This window comes from Triticum aestivum, chromosome 2D (assembly GCF_018294505.1).
Source record: "Triticum aestivum cultivar Chinese Spring chromosome 2D, IWGSC CS RefSeq v2.1, whole genome shotgun sequence".
Lineage (NCBI taxonomy): Eukaryota > Viridiplantae > Streptophyta > Magnoliopsida > Poales > Poaceae > Triticum > Triticum aestivum.
The window spans coordinates 562,294,762-562,300,937 of NC_057799.1; positions in this window are offsets into that span (position 1 = coordinate 562,294,762).

Genomic DNA, 6,176 nt, shown 5'->3' on the forward strand with positions numbered 1-6,176 from the left:
CATGGTACTACCTCCGTTTCAGTTTATAAGTCCTGCGCGTATACTTAGGTTGCCAATTTTATCACCCTAATATAAACTATATAACATAAAAATTATATCTTTTGAAAGTAGAAACTCCGAAGTTTATGTTGGTATATTTTTTGTAATATATGACTTGTATTAGGTTGGTCAAATTAACGACCTAGGGGTACGCGCACGCCCTGTAAACTGAGAGAGAGGTAGTATAATCTTGGTCGAGATGATGATATAGACATCTAAAACACTATTAAGGAAGAACATCGGTGCCTACCTAGATTTTCACCTGTAATTAATATGGTTATTTCATAGCACACACGTACTGCTGGAATTTTGTCTATTTTGGGCTTAGCCCAATAGCAGTTTCAGAAATTCCTAATAAATCCTAGAGGCACACGCAGCCCATTCGTGCAAGGCATGAGGTGGAACAAAAGTTTAGTCCCACATTTCTAGTTTAGAGGGAGTTGGACCTCTTTATAAGGAAGACTCTTTCTCCACATGTATAAGGATGAGAATAAGAGGGACATCCACGCGCGCTCCTCCTCCGCCGCCCGCCGCACCGCGCCGCTCTAAGTTTTTGCCACGCACGACGGGTATACGAAAGGTCACGCGTGAGCTGAAACGTTTTCTGTAGTGGACACTGAATTCGAACGGCGCGCCTCTTCGGCCGCTGCCTGTTCGCTTCGTCTCCCTCCGTTGCTTCACCTCCCGTCGCAACCTGTTCGCGTCCCTCTCCTGTGCCTATAAAAGGGAGGTCGCTCCTCCCAGAGAGACACACCAGAACAACGCAACCCTCTCGCCTCCAAGTTCCTGACCACTGAGCTACTGCTACGATCTTCCTCATCCCGGCTTGCGGCGTGCACCGCAGGTCGGGACAGTAGGCCTCCGAAACCGCACCTCTTTGAGTCCTGTACGGGAGAAGGGTGATAAGGTTTTTGGGGAGCGCTCCGTGTGACTACTGACTTCCTCATCACGGACTCCTACGACTACTTCCCCGACGACGACTTCTTCCCCGACGTCGACAACCTCATCAACGACATGGCTAGAGAGGATGTCAACCCCAAGTCCAGTGCTTCTGCTGCTGATGTCCCGTACGTGTTCTTGCTGTTTCTGTTAGAAGTCATGCCACAGTTCTTTGCTCTAGTCTCTGCCCTACATATGTTAGGTTCTACTTCATATATGAAACTTGTCCTACTGTCTGTTCTAGATGTGTTTAGTTCAAGTTCATATATGCAGATGCTATTTACCTTCTCTCTGTCAGATTGCATGGCTTGCTTTATCTCTGCTATATTAGTCATGCTTTATTTACTATTTCCGTTAATAAAATCATTCGGTAAATTGCTCATATTTCCAACAATCCAAAAACCTTATTATAGGCAATTTACACCAAGTGGTTTTGCTGCTTCCATGAGACCTCCTATGTTTGAGGGTATCCACTATAAGAGGTGGCGCGTGAGAGCAGTCTTATGGTTTCAGACCATGAGTTGCTATGACGCCACTCTTGGCAAACCTGAAGGAGAGCTTGATGCTCAACAGGCACAAGCTTTTCAGAAAATGGATACTCTGTTTAAGGATGCTCTCTTGAGTGTTCTTGGTGAGAACATAGTTGATGCTTATGCATCAATTGATAATGGAAAAGATATGTGGGATGCACTCGAGGCCAAGTTTGGGGTCTCGGATGCTGGCACTGAGCTGTACATCATGGAGCAATTCTATGATTACAGGATGACTGAAGAGCGCTCCGTGGTTGAGCAAGCTCATGAGATACAGTCATTTGCTAGAGAACTTGAGCACTTCAGTTGTTTGCTACCGGACAAGTTTGTTGCCGGAGGTATCATCACTAAGCTTCCTCCTTCGTGGAGGAACTTTGCTACCTTACTGAAACATAAGAGACAGGAGTTTTCCATCCCGTATCTCATTGGCACTCTTGATGTGGAAGAAAAGGCGAGAGCAAAGGACACACGTGCTCGAGGTATTGAGGGAGGATCTAGTGCCAATCTGGTACAGAAGAAGAACTTCCAGCCCCACAAGTTCAAGAACAAGGGCAAGTTTGATGGTAAAGCAAACTTTGATGGAAAGAACAAGGCTGTGCAACACACGAACTTCAAGAAGAAGAATGACAAGAAGAAAGGTGTCTATCATGTGTGTGGGGATCCTGATCATTGGGCTCCTAGTTGCCCTAATCGCTATGACAAGCGTCATCCTGGGAAAGGCGGCAACACCGCTAATGTTGTCATTGGAGACACTGACATGAAGGATGCTAGGTATGGTATATTTCCCACTATTCTTTCAGTATGTCATTCTCCTGATTGGTTGATTGACACGGGTGCTAATGTGCATGTATGCGGTGATATTTTCATGTTTTCGTCTTATCAGACCGCAGGACTTCAACCGTGCTGATGGGCAACGGTTCAAGTGCTTCTGTTCGTGGTGTTGGCACGGTCGATCTGAAGTTTACTTCGGGGAAGATCGTGCGGCTGAAGAACGTGCATTATGTCCCCTCCGTCAATAAAAATCTTGTTAGCGGATCTCTTCTGTGTAGAGATGGCTACAAGCTTGTCTTTGAGTCGAATAAATTTGTAATATCCAAGTATGGAACCTTTGTTGGTAAAGGCTATGAGTCAGGAGGCTGTTTCGTTTATCCTTATCAGACGTTTGCAATAAAGTTGTTAATCATGTTTGCAACAATAGTGAATCAAATGTGTGGCATTCACGTCTCTGTCATGTTAACTTTGGTTGCATGTCGCGACTAGCGAAGTTGAACTTAATCCCTAGTTTCACCACTTTCAAGGGATCTAAGTGTCAAGTTTGTGTGCAAGCTAAGCAACCTCGTAAGTCTCACACGACTGCGGAAACGAGAAATCTTGCACCACTAGAGCTCATACATTCAGATCTATGTGAAATGAATGGTGTTTTGACAAAAGGTGGAAAGAAATATTTCATGACGTTAATTGACGACTCCACTAGATACTGCCGTGTGTATCTTCTGAAATCTAAGGATGAGGCTTTGAACTTTTTCAAGATCTATAAAGCTGAAGTGGAAAACCAACTTGATCGGAAAATCAAGAGGCTTAGGTCCGACCGTGGTGGAGAGTATTTTTCCAATGAATTTGATGTTTTTTGTGCGGAACATGGTATAATCCATGAGAGGACGCCTCCCTACTCACCTCAGTCAAATGGGGTGGCCGAAAGAAAGAACCGTACTCTAACTGATTTGGTTAACGCCATGTTAGACACATCGGGTCTCTCCAAGGCATGGTGGGGGGAGGCGATATTGACAGCATGTCATGTCCTAAACCGAGTCCCCACAAAGAACAAAGAGATAACTCCATTCGAGGAATGGGAGAAGAAAAGGTTAAAACTCTCTTATCTGCGAACATGGGGTTGTTTGGCGAAAGTCAATGTTCCAATTCCAAAGAAGCGGAAGCTTGGACCAAAGACTGTGGATTGTGTTTTTCTGGGATATGCTTTTCATAGCATTGGCTATAGATTCTTGGTTGTAAAATCTGAGGTACCTGACATGCATGTCGGTACGATCATGGAGTCGAATGATGCGACTTTCTTTGAAGATATCTTTCCCATGAAGGATATGGCTACCTCATCTAATCAGGAGATGCCTAGTTCATCGAATCAGGAACCAGTTACAATTACCGAACCTGCCATTTCGATGGAACACTTTGAAAGTCCTGTGGAGGAGAACAATGAAGTTCCTACTAGGAGCAAGAGACAGAGGACTGCAAAGTCCTTTGGTGATGATTTTCTTGTGTATCTCATAGATGACACTCCCAGTTCTATTTCAGAGGCCTATGCATCTGAAGATGCTGACTACTGGAAGGAAGCGGTTCGTAGCGAGATGGATTCCATCTTGGCGAATGAAACTTGGGAGATAACTGATCGTCCTTATGGGTGCAAACCTATAGGATGCAAATGGGTATTCAAGAAGAAGCTTAGGCCTGATGGTACTATTGAAAAGTACAAGGCTCGGCTCGTGGCTAAGGGTTATACCCAAAAGGAAGGTGAAGACTTCTTTGATACTTACTCACCTGTGGCTCGACTGACCACTATTCGAGTTCTACTTTCACTAGCTGCCTCACATGGTCTTCTCGTTCATCAAATGGATGTTAAGACTGCTTTCCTAAATGGAGAGTTGGACGAGGAAATTTATATGGAACAACCAGATGGGTTTGTACTAGATGGTCAGGAAGGAAAAGTGTGCAAGTTGCTGAAGTCTTTGTATGGACTCAAGCAAGCACCCAAACAGTGGCATGAGAAGTTTGAAAGAACTTTAACAGCTGCAGGCTTTGTTGTGAACGAAGTTGACAAATGTGTGTACTATCGCCATGGTGGGGGCGAGGGAGTTATCCTTTGCTTGTATGTTGATGACATACTGATTTTCGGAACAAATCTGAATGTTATTAAGGAGGTCAAGGATTTCCTATCTCGCTGTTTTGAGATGAAGGATTTAGGAGTGGCTGATGTCATTCTGAACATCAAGTTGTTGAGAGACGATGATGGTGGGATTACATTGCTTCAATCTCACTATGTGGAAAAGATCTTGAGTCGCTTTGGCTATAGTGACTGCAAGCCCTCTCCAACACCATATGATGCAAGTGTGTTACTTCGAAAGAATCGAAGAATTGCTAGAGATCAATTGAAATATTCTCAGATTATTGGCTCGCTTATGTACTTAGCCAGTGCTACAAGACCTGACATCTCTTTTGCTATTAGCAAACTGAGTCGGTTTGTCTCAAAACCAGGAGATGTGCACTGGAAAGCTCTAGAGAGAGTTTTGCGTTATTTGAAAGGCACTGCAAATTATGAAATTCACTACACCGGGCACCCAAAGGTGCTTGAAGGGTATAGTGACTCAAACTGGATCTCAGATGCTGATGAGATAAAGGCCACGAGCGGATATGTATTCACTCATGGAGGTGGCGCTGTTTCTTGGAAGTCTTGCAAGCAGACCATCTTATCGAGGTCAACAATGGAAGCAGAACTCACAGCACTAGATACAGCTACGGTCGATGCATATTGGCTTCGTCGGCTCTTGAATGACTTGCTGGTTGTTGAGAAACCTGTACCGGGTATCCTTATGAATTGCGACAATCAAACTGTGGTCACGAAAGTGAGAAGCTCAAAGGATAACATGAAGTCATCAAGACACGTTCAGAGAAGGTTAAAGTCTGTCGGGAAAATGAAAAACTCCGGAGTTATTGCATTGGATTATATCCAAACGTCTAAAAATCTGGCAGATCCTTTTACTAAGGGTCTATCACGTAATGTGATAGATAATGCATCGAGGGAGATGGGTATGAGACCCACAATATGAGTTGTTCACAGTGGTAACCTATTTTTTGTGATCGGAGATCCCGTGAATTAGATGTGGAAGACAAGCTGTTGGTCAACTGAGAGGAGAGTATCCTTACTATTAACAATACCACTCCATAAAGATGCAATACTCTTCTAATCTGCATGGCAGGTTGATGTATATCTTAATGTGTTCTAAGTGGCTCTTTTAAGCAGAGATGTTGTCATGCAGAACATCTTTTGAAGAACACACCTATATGAGTCTGATTGTTAAACGTCGCAATCTATGAGAGTAGGGTTCTCTCTAGTAAACTCATGAAAGGTCTCGGACTATGACGCATAAGCTCCACCAGCGGGGAAGACCCACGGTAGCCATGTATCGGTCAAGGCTTTATGTGAAGCTAGATTCGCAGAAAACTTGCAGTTCAAGGCCCAGTCCACTGTTCAAGTTGCTTACTAGTGTAGCATAGAGTTCTAGGTGGAAGTTCAACTTAACAGTCTCCACTGCAGTACCGGTATATAAAATAGTGTTTTGAAACCAAAGGCAAATTTTGTGTGACTTTGGGATCTGGTGGGGGATTGCTGGAATTTTGTCTATTTTGAGCCTAGCCCAATAGCAGTTTCAGAAATTCCTAATAAATCCTAGAGGCCCACGCAGCCCATTCGTGCAAGGCATGAGGTGGAACAAAAGTTTAGTCCCACATTGCTAGTTTAGAGGGAGTTGGACCTCTTTATAAGGGAGGCTCTTTCTCCACATGTATGAGGATGAGAACAAGAGGGACATCCACGCGCGCTCCTCCTCCGCCGCCCGCCTCGCCATGCCTCGCCGCGCCGCGGGTTGCGGGAATGAGCCG